This window comes from Emys orbicularis, chromosome 3 (genome assembly GCF_028017835.1).
Source record: "Emys orbicularis isolate rEmyOrb1 chromosome 3, rEmyOrb1.hap1, whole genome shotgun sequence".
NCBI classification, from domain to species: domain Eukaryota; kingdom Metazoa; phylum Chordata; order Testudines; family Emydidae; genus Emys; species Emys orbicularis.
Genome location: NC_088685.1, coordinates 16,404,622 through 16,421,391, shown reverse-complemented (window position 1 = coordinate 16,421,391; position 16,770 = coordinate 16,404,622). Strand labels below are relative to the sequence as shown.

At 40.0% G+C, this 16,770-nt stretch overlaps 1 protein-coding gene across 4 annotated transcripts in view; it reads left to right on the top strand.

Moving 5' to 3' along the window:
• The window catches only part of SUPT3H (SPT3 homolog, SAGA and STAGA complex component), a 465,872-nt gene that overhangs the window by 447,539 nt on the left and 1,563 nt on the right, over positions 1 to 16,770 (top strand). The gene's annotated exons all lie outside the window — the stretch shown is intronic.

Here is a 16,770-nt window from a genome sequence, read left to right as displayed (position 1 = left end):
TGGGAAAACTTCATGCAGCTCTAATCTTGGTAGTAGATGTGTGGAACATGCACGAGAACTGGAAAGATAAAGGTTGCTTGCTAAAGATGGTCGCCACATGAAAAAAAATATATTTTTTTTTTACCACAGCTCAAAGCATACTTAAATTATAGTAGGATCTTAACCTAAAATACCTAATGTTCATGCACCCAGGAAGGAATGTTTACTATGAAAGACTATTCAACTTACAATTTTTAGAACATCTCCATGTTGTAAATGCATTCTGTCAGTGTTTGAATTTGAAGCCATGGTCCTCCCCCCATTTTCACAAGTAAATCAGAAGTAGCTCCATATCAGTCATGGGGTTACCCAGGTGTAAAACAAAAGTGAGTGAAGCCTTCTGATTATACAAAATTTTATTTCCATGTATTTAGTTGGAGCATCCGGCTTAGACGTTTTTTGTGTAGACAGTGGGAAAACAAAACAAAACAAAACCAAAAAAAATTGCAACTTTTACTGAGGAACATTTGGATTTGTACTGAACTGTCCGAACCTTTTAGAAAGCCATGAATTAATTGTACAGTACTTAAACACCTATTTTGCACAAAGCTGGGTACTACGCATACTCCTTTCATCTAGAAGATGATTGCTTAAAGTAGTTTACTAATTTAGGCTTTTATAGCAATAAATTGTATCTGAATATCTAATTATTTTTGTTTATAGTAAATAATATGTCTTTTACTGGATATTTTATTTCAATTATTAGTTGACTTTGCAACCGATCTCTCTCTCTCTCTCTGACCTATAAAATCTGATGTGCTTTAACTGAGGGCCCTGTTAAGGAAATCATTATGTGGCACTTTGGAAAAAAAATGAATATGTGGCATCTTGTAAGGAATATTGATATAATTTGTTTATAGTGAATGTTGCTTGACAAACCTGTTCTGAGCAAGTTACAAAGTGTCTGGGAAACAAAGTCTCAGAGCTGGATTGGGTAATGGACAATGGAGGCTTTCTCATCTGTTGCCTGTTCAAATCCAGCCTAAGATTGAAGAGTGGCCTATGAGGAATGAGTTAATTATCTCAGTCTAATGCTTTGCTGAAAAATATCCACAACACAAAACCAACACCCCATTTGGCACCCTGGTAGGTAGTATCAGGCCAAGGACTGAATCAGTAATGGAGACTGGAATACTTTCTCCTCCTTCCCCATTGAGACTGAGACACTTCATTGGGGCAACATGGGGAAGTTTGTACTGATTGTTCTCTGTCAGTCTGGCACTTCTTATGAGCACTAAATAAAATGGTGTGGCTGAGGAGCGACTTAGAATTGATTGCCCAGTGGGTGAAATTCACCCCTGAGCAGAGAGCCAGTAGAAGGCTTTGCACCATCTAAACTCTATTTGGAGGGGTGAATTTCACCCAGAGCGAATACCCTGGTATATGACATCTTTGCATTTTCAAAGAGTTCCATAAGATTTAATTACACAGTTCTCATTGACTCATACCCATGAGGGCTGAAGATAAAGGAAAAGGGAAATGGTGCAGACAACCAAGTAACACTGATTCATGAAAAACAAATAGAAACTTGCTATAAAGTGCAGTTTGTGAATTAGTCTAGTTCCAGAGCAGGGCCAAGCTATGAGGCCAGCAGCTCTGTGGTGGAAGCTCCAATTTTTCACTGACATCAGAAGCATTTATGGGGGGATATTTTCAGGAATATGAACTGTTCTTGACCAGTTTTTGCAGTGGATTAGGCACAAACATGCTTTCCTTGGGCATCAGGTGTATGTCTTTTTTCCCCCACTGTTTTTTCTCCTTAAGCAAAGGGCCCAATAACAAGAAAACTGCATTCTCCATTGATGTTTGGGTTCTAAGGCTGAACCTACATATGTGGGGAGTGTGCAGCTTCCTTGTGCTTTGGGGGCTCTCTGCTATGGAACCCCATCCCTGTAACACAAGAAGGAGAAAACTAATGAGCCAACCTCAAGTGTCCCAGAGCCCCCATCCTCAGAGCACAGGGAGAAGGAGCGGACTGGCTGCTTCTATGTGTCAGCAACCCTAGAAAATCTTGCACCCCACCTACCCCAGCTACCAATACCCTCCCCGGCTGCTGGCTCTCCACAAGCAATGTGACCTGCTCCAGATTGCAAAACTCACGAAATCCACATCCGAAGTGCCCAAACTCCTCTGCTTTCAAACTGTCTCCAGTTCCCCCATGAAAAATATCTAGCCGCCCCCTCCAAAAATGTTCCTTTTATAATCATCCTGACCCTTTACTAGATGGTTAAACTCTCCTCCATTCTCAGTGCTCCTTTTTCTGCTGCCACAGCCCTCCTGCTCCACATGACAAGCAATAAGTCCAATTTTCTGCAGATCTAGCAATATGGCTCTACAGTAGAACTAGAACTGGCTGCAGGAGAGGATAAAGCAGGTGTTGTCTAGGATCCAGTCACAGTGCGGCCCCACTCTTGGGTGGTGCCAGTAAGATCCAGGAACTACAGGAGAGGAGACCTGGAAGAAGTGGGGAGAGAATATGGGAGAAGCAGGAGTGAGTGATGATACAAGCGTCACTGAGACACAATAATAATAATAATGGTGGAGACGGAAAGGGAAGGAGAGATTGAGACGTGGAGGCTTGTAAGCAGGGTTGGGCTGACTGAAGTGATGTGAAAGGATAGAGAGACAAATAGAGGGAGAGGTTTAACTAAGGTGTGGGAGAGGCACACTGGGATAAAGGATTTTAAAAGTAACTATAGAGGCATAGAGGGGAAAACAGGAAAAAGAGCTGCCTAAGAAAAGAAAATATCCTGAAGAAAGATGAGTTAGAGAAGATTTCAGTTAAGATGAATGCTTTACATATTCTAGACAATTAGTCTGAGGGGGGCAAACAGAGATGAAATGACAGACTGGTGAAAAAGTGCAACAAGGTATAGAAGAAAAAAGGGAAAAGAAAAGGGAAAGAAGGCAGAATAAAATTCAAAGGAGATATTGTTTGAGAATTTCAAAGCCGACTTAGGGGATTTAACCACGCAGTTCCATTTGAGAGTAGCATGACTAAAACCTCTAGTCTGCTATGAGAATCTCCAGCATAGTTTTAAATTTTATAGCTATGGTGCCAATTATTATACGGTAAAATATGTACATTACTAAATATGTCTGGCTTTACAATTATTGCCTAGCCTGGAGGACGCTAATAGTACAATATTGCCTCAGGCTAAAAATAGTTTCTCAGATTCTGCAGTATTGACGGAAGCAGAAGGCTTCCGTCAATAAACTGTTTTTACCTGAAGCATTTTTGGTGTTGTTTAATTTTTCTTTCCTCTGAGCCAAGCCAATTGTATATTTTTGTGTAGTTGTGGACATACAGACCCAAAATGGATATGCTATAGGCAGAATTTTCAAAAGCATTCAGCATCCACATTCAGGGCCAGATTTTCAGAAGAGCTCAGCTCCCATTTAGGCACTAAAACAAGTGGTCGGATTTGCAGAAGAATGCAGCACATTGGGTGCACTTTGGACACTGTGCTCTTCTGAAAATCTGGCCATGTGTATCACAAATGGGAGCTTTGGGTGCTGAGTGGTTTTGAAAATCTGGTTCTTATTTTGGTGCCTAAGTGGGAGCTGAGCTCTTTTGAAAATCTTGCCCCAGTTGTCGATATTGAGCACTTGAAAATATAACTCTGTGCTCTTTCGAAGATCTGGCTCTGTATTGAAGTACATTTTAATTGTATATGCAGTATGCATTGGCCCTGATGACATGAAGTGTGGGTGTAACCATGGACTGCTCCCTACCCCAAAATACGTGTGTTATGGAGGACCTCAGGTAGGCTTTCACATCTGACTTTGCACTATTTTGCTGGCAAAATAGAACTAGCCTTATTGAATTCCCTTAGGTCCTCCTCACTGCAGACTCAGTAATTCATACAGCACAGGGTTCTGCTCCATTTTCATGAGGATTTTTTGTAGGGCTCTTGTTGAACGCCAACTGCTGATTTGCAGCATTGAAACCTTGAAGTGATCTCCTGCAATAGTTAACCCATCTTCAGAGTAAGATGATTTTGTCATTTTAGCCTCAGAAGATCACGTTCGCCTCTGTTGACCCATCACCTGAATAGGTATGCAGTACACAAGCAAAATAGGAGGTTGAAAATGTCAGAATTGTCACAATACACAGACTGCACTAGTGCATTCTCCTACCTTGTGCAATGAAAATCTACTTGTTCCTCCGCACTACATGGTAATGGAGGCTGCTGCTGAATGTTACTTACAGCAGTGTTGTCTGTAGATGTGTTCTACGACGCGAGACCACTGATGAGTGGGGGTCTGTGACTTTCCACGTTGCATATGGAAAACATCTGTAGCTGGCAATGTATCTTCCTGAAAAGCAATCTTCTGCTGTTTTAGCGTTATGTAGGTCCAGTGTATCAACTTGACTTTGCAGAGATGTTGATTATCACCAGACTCTCCAGATCCAGGTCATTTGCAGAAATGCCAAAATAATCTTTTCAGCAAGACAGATGCTAACATTTTATACTGCATTATGCAAAATGAATATAACAGCAACTGGAAAAGTATATGGTAGTTAAAATGTTTCCAGAAATAAAACAAAAGAAACAATCTCTTACCCTTTATTGTGGCCCCTTAACTCCAGTCCTTGGAGAAGCTTGCTGATTGATGCCAGTGATGCAACCTGAAAATTAATGTCAATTACCCAAAACAAATGCATATAAGTAATGTTAAGGGTCTGATTTAAACCCACAAAAGCCAGGAAATCCAGAGCTACTGTAGGGCTGAAAGCCTGGACTTGACACTCCAGCCTTACCACAAGCCATTGTGCCGCAAAAAAAAGCAAGGGAAAAGGGAGCTGCACCATCACAGGGAATAATGCAGTTTAAGCACCACACCCTTTCTCTGCCCCAAGCCTGGATCCACAGGGTCCCTGTATGTTTTACTGTGAAAGTAGAAAGTTCAATGTGGCTCAAGAAATGGCTCCCCCCCCCCCTTTTTTTTTTTAAATTAAACAAAACTTACCTTTTGGGATTCAACTTAATTAAGTGTTCTTTATTGAGAAAATAAGTGATCATACTTACAGTACTTGCTTACTGTTTTTGCTTACCCAAAATCTCAAATGAAGTAATTGCTGTCAGTGTAATTAGTGTATGTGAAAGATACTTGCTGCAATAATCCCACAGCCTAATGAGATCAACTTTGCACTCATGATAAATGAACACACACAGTAATCGAGCTGTTCTGGTGTCAGCATGCACACAAATCAAAATGTTCTTACATCAAAGAAGTACTTATTTAAAAAAAATCTTTCCTATGGGATTTAAATATTTTGCAATATATGATTTTAAAAAATGGGTTCTGATATCACTGCAAGCCCTTGATGGAGTTATGAGTGGGTAATCCATCTCTCCCCATTCATAAACCTATATTTAAATGATTGAACAATGGCAGTCAGCCAGGGGAATCTCACAGCCCAGCCAGTTTGTTGCTAGACAAATACTAGTTGTAGATTTAAACTTATGCATTTCTGCTGTAATACTGTATACAAAAGAAATATTTAGTGGCTAGTTTTGTATAAGAGCATAGATTTTGCCATGATGGATCAAACTAATGGGTCCATCTAGTCCACTACCCTGTCCCTGACATTGGCCAGTCCCAGACACTTCGAAAGAAGGTGCAGTTAAGTAATGACTAACATAGCAAATACAGTAAATGGGAGGGGGATGTTGAAGTGAATGGCTCAGCAGAACAACTTAGATATGTTACGAAAATGATGGACAAATTAGAAATGGTAGAAAAACAGGCAGACACTTGGAAAGTTTATGGATAACTTGAACCAGATCAGAGGGAGTGGGATGGCATCTTTCCCCCATCTTCTCAGGCAACTTCACCAGTTTATGAATGGGGATGGTCCCTCATGAAGATAGGAGCCTAGCCTTCCTCACATGAGAGCCCATCACCCTTCTTCCCTTTCATCCATGAGTGACTTACTATCCTGGATTCTGAGAGGTGTAGTTATACCTAAGAAATTTTCGGAGTCTCTTTTTTTTTTTTTTTGGTCTTCCTCTTTGGATTGGGTACAACAAAGATTCTTTTGTATCTCTGTGTGGTTCTGTTGATGCTTCCTTGTGCAGCAACCTGCCATGTTTTCAGCTCCCAAGTACACATTGAGGAGCACTCCTGCAGTGCCACCACTTAAAGGAGTGAAGCAGGCACTCCTCTCTGCAGCTAGCCAGCTCCACTTGCTAGTGTTGGGTAGAGGGAGGAGCCATGACACTTCCCCTTTGGGGATGGCTTGCAGACCAAGGGGTACTAGCAGGGGGCAGTCACTGTACTTCAGGAAGCATAGAGACTGTAACTATGATCCACAGCATGAGTTGTGGAAATGGGAAAATACTCTTTTTGCCCTCCCTGACTTGCACATCTGTAAAAGAGCAATCCAAAATCTGGTCCTTAACAAAATAGATGCAGGTGTTTCTTGAGCATATCTTGGTATTGAGATCTTAGTTATATGCTGGTAGGAGATGGTGAAAAGCATGGGACATTATCACAAAGGCCCAGTCAGTGGATCAGCCAGTATCTGTGGAGAAGCTGATCATTTTTATTATTGAGGTGGTCGTCTCTTCACATACATTTTGCAGTATGCCAATTTATCTATATTTTAGACTGTTTTTATCCCATGATCCAGTGCTTAGATATTGTGTTTGCACAACTATGTACTTTTCATTACTTTGACTTGTAATACTCTCTAGTCTGGTGTGTCAACAGAAAAGATACTTGAGCAAGGCTAAATTAATTTGGGTGGTTGTTTAAGGGAGAGAGATTTTGTTATGGTTGTCAACGATCAGAAGGAAACTTGCAGAATAGATGAGTTGATGTCCCACCAGTGTTGTCCTTCACATTTTTAATTGGTATGTTGTATTGTGCACACAGTAGGTAAAGTACTGTGCATATAGCACATAAAACGTAACCCTCAACACTTAATTAGAAGTGCCAAGTATAATTGAAGGTCAAATCATTCTAGTAGAATATAGTCTGATTAGAGTTTAATTTAGAAATGGGCCTTAGCTGTAAAGGCTGCAGATATTTGGATGTGGTGTTCCTGTTCTGGCCCATTGCATAGCAACGACAAAGAAAGTTCAGAACTGGATCCAAACTCTCCCATAGTTCAAGGAGAGTCAGGTGTCATGTTTAGGTTTCAGTCCATCTCAAATTAAAATGTTACAAATGTCACAAAGTAATGTATACTTCTGGTAAAAGATTAGTATTACAGGATAAATTACATCAGTGCTTAGTCTACAGCAATGGGTGGTATAGAAATACTTATGAAAGATAGATTTGGTTCCATTTTAGAAACTAATCCTGAAATCTTACTCAGGACCAAATACCACAGTCTTTATGCTGGTAAAATTCCTTCCTATTAATATCAAAGGGAGTTTTTCCTGAGTAAGGATTGCAGAATGTGTGTTCCTTTGTTTTTAATCAGTCTAACTGCAGTCTATGCAAGTTTTGCCTGAGAGGGGTGAATAAAACATGAGTAAAGGTGCTTAGGATTTGGCTCTTAATTCTTCTCCTCAGGGTAGAATTCATTTGGTATGATTTTTTTAAGCTACTAAAATGTTGGTTGGCTTCCATTTGAGTTCAAATCCTAATACTACCAAATAATTATGTGTAGATGATTAAATGTAAAAACAGGCACGTAGTCTCCAAATGCACATTTCAGTCTGGGTGGCTGAAATAGCTCATAACATTCAATGCATGAAAATTGGGTGGAATTGAATAAATTAGCAGAATCACAAAAGGAAACCACTATAGGAAATAGTTTTACACGTGTAATCATTGAAATACTCTAGTGAATGTGTCAATCTGTACTAAATAAATATATTTGTTTATAGACATGCTCTGTATTAGCTTCCACTCTTTCACAGCACTTTGCCAAATAAAATCCCACTCGAAGTAGGATGTTCGCACCCGAGTAGGAGTTTCTTGGATAAATATTTTTGCTATATTTGAGACCAAAACCACTTCTACAAATTTCTGACTTTGATTGAAATAGTATATTTCTTTTGCTTTTTTTCTTCCCATCTCCTCCACTGGCAACCACCGATGCATTACCTTAACTCCTCTTACCTCCCACTGCTATGGTGAACAAGAACCCCACTGGAAACAGAGTGCATCAGTCAGTAACGAGTGCTGACCAGTAATAGAACTGGCCGCACCCAAATGCTTCTACCAGCAACAGCCTTGGAGCCTGAGAAAATTTCTCTGTTTGCAGAACAACTTTCTGCACTCTGCTATTGGACGGGGTCTTATTTTCCCAGCTAAAATGATTCATCGGATTAAAGGAAGAATACAAAATTACATATATTGAATGCATCATTCATAGAATACATTTTGGGGGAGTGGGGGAATATGTTGCAAGATATCTGTGGATACTGTGTTTCAGTTTAACATTTAAAAAGGAGTTAATCAAATCCCAAGAAATGATTGAGTAAAGGTAAAGGCCTTTTATAAGCTATTGTTTTCCCTAAACCAGTTAATTCATTTCAAACAAAGTTCCATTCCTCTAATTCAGTAGCTGCTGATTTCAACATCTGCCTCCGTAAATGTAGTATTTCAGACATAAGAACTGATGGGAAGAAATAATCTAATAAAAATAATAATTATATAGCATGCTGTATTTTCAGTGCTATGCAAACATTAGCTCTGTAATCAATCAGTCCTCAGAACTGGGCTTGGTGAGTGGTAGTATTCCCATTTCAAAGATGGGGGGAATAGAAACAAAAAAGAGTTAAGTGGTTTGTCTGAGGCCACACAACAAGTAAGTGTCAGAGCTGGGATTGGAGCCCAACACTTCCTGGCTTGTACCCCTGTGTTCAAGTCATGGGACCACACTGTCTCGCTACCAAGAAAATTGTTTTCAGTACACAAGCAGGGATTGTGAGGCATAGTGCCATCTAGAAAAATTAAACTCTTTTCTGTGCTGGCCAGAGTAACAGCCTGAGCCCCTTCAGCAACTAAAATGAAACTTTGAAAGACCAAAAGTATCTGTCCTTGGAGAGGAGTCCAGTCAGGCCATTTCATGTAGAATTAATCTGTGTCACAAGTCCAAGGAGGTCCAAAAGTTCGCAGTACATTTTCACATGGGAGTTCTGTGACTAAGTCTCTACACAGTGCTCTGAGTTATAAACGGTAGTTTTCAGAATCCAACCATATATTAAAGTTCTCCTCCCCAGGTGTCTCAAAACTTTAACCTCATTCTCAGATCTAATAAACTTCCCACACATATGTTATGGTTGCAGTACAGTTAAATCCAACAAGTTGAGAAATATCAAAAGAGGACACTTCAGCATATCACTCCAGCACTCTTTATCAATCCAGTTTGATATAAATAGGTAAAATTGTTAAGGTGCAAAATTCTGCCCCACACCCTTATGGATACAGAGTGTCCCTGTTGCAGTTGTACCGTGTTGGACAGGCCAAGCTTTTGATAGCCCACTCAGGGGTGCATACTACTTTTATACCAGAGGCTGGGAGTGGACAACGGGATGGATCACTCAATGATTGCCTGTTCTGTTCATTCCCTCTGAAGCACCTGGCATTGGCCACTGTCAGAAGACAGGATACTGGGTTAGATGGACCATTGGTCTGACCCAGTATGGCCATTTCTTATGTTCTTATACAGTGGGGTGAAGCTCCATGGGAGGGATCCTTGTGTGCTATTGTGGACAGAGACTTTGGGGCAGTGGGTGGGCCTATTGGATCTGCTGCTGTAGTGGTTTGGGTGGAGAAGCAGTGGTGGAGCCACTCTGAATCCTGGGGGACAGGGTTCCTCTACCTCACCCCTGAAGAAAACTGTGTGCTGGGGGAAAGTTTTTGGGCTACATGAAATAAGAGTCAGAGCAGGATTTTTTTTTCAGTATACTAAGCAATGTCTCATTTTCTTTAACAATGCAAAATAATTTTTCTTTCTCAGACAAATAAGTCTATTAAAGTTGGTGGCAATGATGGAAAGGACTTTGGAAAAGTATGTTTGTTTTGCAATTTACTATGCTGCCAAGTTTTGCTTTATAGTTCAATTTTTTCCTTCACTCTCCATTGTTTAAAGTACCCTCTGAGAAACTTAAAATGATGTTTCTCTCCCTACCAATCTTGTTCTTCTTTTTGCAAACATTGATACCCTACTCTCACACCCCGGTTTTTACTACGGCAGATCCCATCATACCTTTGCTTTAATTGCCTTCATTGTGAGGATATCAGCACAGTCCTGAAAACAGCATTTGATAGACAAGCCAAAGTCAACTGTTTTCCCTGTGCAATGTCAATGGGTAACTGAGATCAGAATTTGGTCTTTGTTTTTCAAAGGTCCTATATATGAACAGAGACTGTTACTGGGGATTTTTTGTTATTCTCAGCAACAGCCTTGGTGTAAGCAAGTAGCCCTGGTGTAAATAAGAATGTGGCCAAACCCTTTATTTTCTGCCACGCCATAGTTTGTCTCTTGTTTAAAAATAAAATAAAATAAAATGCTTTTGTAATTGTTATTCTCAGCAACAGAAAACATGGTGGTTTTTTTAAGTTACTTTGAATTTGGGGTGTAAGCTATTTTCTTTAACAGACTTGGGTAGGGTACATGTGCATCTCGATACAGCAGCCCTGTGCTGTGTGATTATTAAAATGTTGACACCATTGGCAGATAGACAGGAAGCGGAATCCCAGAACTGACTTCAGTGAAAAGCATTTTGTTACGGATTGTTGAAGGGTGGTTTTTCGAGGCTGCACTTTTATCAGTGTTTGCTTGTGGTTGCCTTCATAAAATGTGCTGGTGTTTTCGGTCCAATTCCTAGCGGGCAAATATCCACATCACAGAAGCCACTGTTGTAAATTGACCCTTATTAGCAGTCTCAACAGTCAAGGAAAAAATAGGCACAAATGCTGAAGTTTTTGCCTACCCCTAGATGTGACTAGGACTAGGTTGAAGCACATCGGTGGGTCACTTTGGTGAGCTCACTATTTTATGGATCGATACTACACTTTCCAGCACTGTCGATCCAGTGCTAACATACATTAAATCAGTAAGGATGCATGAATGCAGCAGAGAGCAGAATTTGGATGGCTCAGCATTGCCACGCATGGATACATATGTGGTATTTATTATTCATTTTTTGTATAATGCCAACAGTATATACTGGGCACTTATATAAATAATACACACACACACACACACTTGGAATAATATCAAACATCTGTGCTATGACTACTGATTTAACATGGGGTAGTTGAAGTAGAGCTTTAATTGCTATTGTCATAAATTAAAGAAGAGGAATACAGTATTATACTTCTTTTGTATCTATATGTATTTTTCGTAAGGATAGTTAATATCCACATAGGTTAAGTTGGACCTAAACAGAAGCAACTAATTCTATATGACATATGGATTTTCTTTTTTCTACAATGCTGTTTATATTTAGCCCCTTACGTTAATTTTTATTGTAATATCTAAATAACCGGACACTTCTTTGCATGTGGTTTGATGAAGCAGGCTGGAGAAATTAGAAGAGTAACCTTTTAATCACTGTTTTTTTTAATGTAGACATTTCTATGTTCAAAGAGTTATGAATCTGTCCAAAATGACTTGTTTGATATTTGGGGGCTTATGAAGTTTCAAAGTTAACATTCCACAAATAAAATGGAAAGAAGAAATGGGGGGAAAGAGCATATTTAAAATTAGAGTATCTTTCTGTTTTATGGGTTCCAGGTTATTTGGAATGGAATGAAAGTTAATGATACATCCTTTTTTCCATCCTGCCAGCCAGTATCTGATCCAAGAATGTCTCTTACTTAGAGGACAGGGCTCCCTCCACTGTTCTCAAATAGAGGCTTCCCCTGTCTGAGATATAATCCTCCCTGATTTTCACAATAAAATTGTAAAAATGCAGAAGGAGAAATATTTAATGAAAACGTTTTCCATACAAGTCCCACATCAGAGACAAATTCAACTCACATGGTTCAATTTACATATATGCAAATATCAGAGGTTAGAGCAAAATTATTAAAAGGAGGAAAGCCCCATGGTATATCACAAACAAGATGTGGAGCCTATTTGTATTTATGCTTGCTAATGAAGTTCAGCCAAGGCTTTTGCTTTGATTTTGGTGTCTCAATCCGCCATTCGCTTTGTAATCAAATCACTTGCCCACCCACATACACAAGGACAACAAGAAAGCAAGCCTTCTAGTTTTGAAAAAGCTATTGCCCAACTTGGATAGAAAGGGCCCTTAATTCAGAGAAAGACAATTTTTCAGTGACACAATGCACCAGGTTCTCTGCGGGTATAAATTGGCGCATCTCCACAGAAGTAAATGGAACTGCAGAGTTACTCCAGTCGAGAATTTGGCCCAATATACTTTAGCACTTGGAATGTACACCGGGGTTGTGCTACTCAGAAATGTGAAAGATTTAACCCAACCAACCAATTCAAAAATCATGGCACATCTGTTTCTTTCTCAGCCTAGTATCAGTCTCTCTCGCATCATGTTACCTCAGTGAAATAATTCATGCAATAATAGAACTTAACTAGAGCTGGGTCTGTCCAGCAGTGTTAGGATTCTGATCTGGAGTTCTTACAAATTCAGGAATATTCAAATTCTTGGGTTTGGTTCAGGCTCTCCTCTGTGACTCACTGCTTCAATATGTCTGGGTTGAAAAACCCGGTGACGCCGATTCAATAAAGTGACATCGCGATGGCCGTTGGATGTACGGTAAGTTGTGTTCCATTCTGAATGACCCTGGGCACTTATTATGGGATAGGAGTGGTGTTCTTCCCTTTGTTTCTTTGCACATCTCTCGCTAATGTGAATAAGAAAAACGTGTAGGGCAAAAAGATTAAAGCCCCTTTTTGTAGCATTCAAGTAGACATTTGGTGAATACCTATTAGATGGAGATATACCTATCTCATAGAACTGGAAGGGACCTTGAAAGGTCATCGAGTCCAGTCCCCTGCCTTCACTAGCAGGACCAAGTACCGTCCCTGACAGAATACCTGTTTCTCAGGCTTGGTTTCTAAATCTGCATCATAATAGTATGCAGCTTCCATTTTGTAGCTAGACAAACAGTTCTGCCCTCTCTCATCCAAACAAAGGTAAAGGAATGGAGTTGCTTGCACATGACTAAGAGATAGCACAACAGTGATCTTCCCTTTCTCCTCCTGACAAAACATAGAAATAATGCCAGTGACTTCATACTGTTTATAAAAACTCAAGTTGCTAGGTGACTTACATTTATTGAGTAACAGTACGAGTTCTAGAGAAGGACATTTTTGCTATCAAGTATAAATCTGCTTAAATAAATTTAGGGCTGTAACTGTTCCTAAGAGATTGATGATGTGACTCTTTTAAAGAAAGAAAGAAAGAAAGAAAGATACACATACAGAGGACAGGGCCGCCCAGAGGATTCAGGGGGCCTGGGGCAAAGCGGGGGAGCTGCGGCGGTTGTACTCACCCGGCGGCGGTCCAGGTCTTCGGCGGCAGGGGGCCCTTCAGTCGCTCCGCATCTTCGGCAGCACTGAAGGGCCCCCTGCCGCCGAAGACCCGGACCGCCACTGGGCCAGGGCTCGCAGGGCCCCTGTGGGGCCCGGGGCAAATTGCCCCACTTGCCCCCCCTCTGGGCGGCCCTGACAGAGGATACATGAGGCTATAGTGTGGTGTAAAGGTTTTATTGGCATGAGTTTGGGATTGCCATGTTACTAAGGGTACGTCTATACTTACCTCCGGGTTCGGCGGTAAGCAATCGATCTTCTGGGATCGATTTATCGCGTCTTGTCTAGACGCGATAAATCGATCCCAGAAGTGCTCGCCGTCGACACTGGTACTCCTGCTCCGCGAGAGGAGTAGGTGTAGTCGACGGGGGAGCCTGCCTGCCGCGAGTGGACCCGCGGTAAGTACCTTGTCGTTCGAACTAAGATACTTCGACTTCAGCTACGTTATTCACGTAGCTGAAGTTGCGTATCTTAGTTCAAACTGGGGGGTTAGTGTGGACCAGCCTTTAGAAGTGGGAAGCCAGGGGTTGGCTCTACAAGTCATCTCAAACAAGTGAAGAAAAAGGGCCAGATCTTCGTTTACACCAAGACCGCTGTATGCTGCCAGAGTGATATTAGGTAGCCTTGTTATACATAAGAATCTGGCCAAACCCTTTGTTTTATGCCACACCATAGTTGGTCTCCTGTTTAAAAAACAAAAATGTTTTTCACCTATCTTGGCCTGGAGAGCTATGGCTTTCAATACTGTGAATCCAACTGTCATAGACCTTAGAGATAAATATTCTGACTAATACATTTTAGATACCTGTAAAATAGCTTTCCTATGCATAACAGTGTTTAGATGTTAAGGTGTGAAGTCCTGATATATCAGAACTAGGTAGAAGTGCTGTCTTCCTCTGGAACCGGATGATTCAAGCTCCCTGCTGCTATAAAGGACCCATTCCGGAAACATTCTCTTTGGGATGAGGTTGGAGGTACAGCCCATGTTTAGGTAAATTACTTTGAGACCACTGTGGACGAGAGGCACTCATTTATAAATAAAAGAACAGGAGTACTTGTGGCACCTTAGAGATTAACAAATTTATTAGAGCATAAGCTTTCGTGGGCTACAACCCACTTCTTCGGATGCATATGGGTTGTAGCCCACGAAAGCTTATGCTCTAATAAATTTGTTAGTCTCTAAAAGGTGCCACAAGTACTCCTGTTCTTTTTGCGGATACAGACTAACACGGCTGCTACTCTGAAACCTGTCATTTATAAATAAGTTATTCAATAAAATGTGCATAGATGAAAATCACTTTGGCAGGCACTGGAAGGGAGAAGTGTTTTGTTTTCATTCTCTCTGAACTCCAAAACAGCTGAAGGGATTTTGTTCAGACTTTCCAGAAAAATTCAGCTTCAGGCAGCGATTAAAGAATGGAAAATTTCAGCCTAAGGATGGATGAGTGAAAACAGGGAGTTAAGTAGGAAACTTATTTGCAGCCCTAACTATAGTAGACACTAACTATGATATATTGCTAAATATAGGCTAGTGGAGTGTCCTGCTTTTGTGAAGATGTTGTCTTCCCTGCTCTGAAACTTGCTTCTAAAATGACCTCTTTAGGGTATAGGGAACCATATAATGTTGCCTATGCTGGAAAATTTTAAGCTTGATTATTTCCCAGGTGAGCACAGCCAAGCCTGAGTCTGCCTTTCAGCCAAAAATCCTTTCCCCAACAGGACAGAATATAACCATTTATCTTTCATGTGAATCCAACATTAGTCTCAGGTTCATTTATCTCAATGTAAACTGCACAGTAGCCCTAAATGTTATATTTATGTGTTAAAGGTTGTCGCTGTGGTTATAAATTCTGTAAAATATTGAGGTCAAGGAACTAAAGCATTATTTTTGCATGGACTTCAAAATGCCAGCCATAATGGTTTGGGCAAGCTGTAGATCCAAACTCCCTGGGAGTTTATGCTTGTGGTTGTGGGAATATATTGTATCCTTTTATTAAAGTTATTGTCTGGCCTATTTTTGTATATTTCATGTTTGGGTATTGGGTTTTTTTATTGTCTTTTGTTTTGTGGTGGTATTGTCTTGTCTGATGCCTGGCTGTGTATCCTTTTGACTAATGTTCTTTTTTATTTTAATACTGTTCAATCTGTATATTGTAATTTGACTTGTATGATAGAGGGTGCTACAGTAAATAGCTGGCATGTTTTCTCTCTGCATATTCAGTGTGTCTGAAAATCTCTCTCTGTAGAAATTGATTGGTGGTGTTAAGTCTATTCACTTAAAATTCAGTATACATATCATTTACTTCAAAAAGTTACTCGACACTAACCCTTGTACTCATTTAACACCATTATTCAGTATCCAGTTCCAAAGAGGGGAAATTGATTATGCTCATATTAGTTAGAAAATAAATTCAGAGTTTATATATAAACACCCAGAGAAACACAAAGGTGGCAATGGATAGGTACAACTAAAGAGACATCTATTTAAAATGACAGGCACCATATTTAGGTTTTGTGAACTGAGATTAGAATCTGTCCCAAGTTTTCCAAAACTAAGAAAAATAAAAATGTTTCTACCATTTTTCAAAAACTTCAGTGGAGAAAAAAGTTCTATATGGAGATAAATATATTCCTCAACAGTGTCTGCTCATACTCCTCACACACATTGGAGCATTATGCTGATTATGCATAATTATCCGCTATGGTCATTTTAGCCTTTCTTGTGAGGCAGCTGATTATAACTACTGCCAGAGATAGGATGTTGCACTAGACGGTCTGATCATATATGACAGTTCCTATGTGGCTCTACATAAGAGGCAGAAAGTGAACCTGATTAAGAACTAGAGTATAAGCAGAGTGAAACACACTAATCTATTTTCATTTTCCAAGCTGAGTGACAAACAGAAAGTAAACCAACAGTATGCATGGCGAAAGTCATTTAAAATTCTCTAATTTTTGAAGATGTTATTAGTATGACAAATAAAGAAATATTTTTCAACAATATGCATTTTAACTTGACAATATCCCCTTCAAACTTGTGGTGTCCAGTTTTTGTGTAAAGGAGGCATAACTTCCTGCATTAATTCAGGAGGAGATGTTTAAAGTATACGGAAGATATATTAGTAAGATACAGCACTATATCTTATTAAAATTCTCTTTCTCAACTACTGTTTAACCCTCCCATTTCTTTATCAGTGGAACGACTTGATCCTAGGCTACACTATATGGGAGATCAAAGTTTT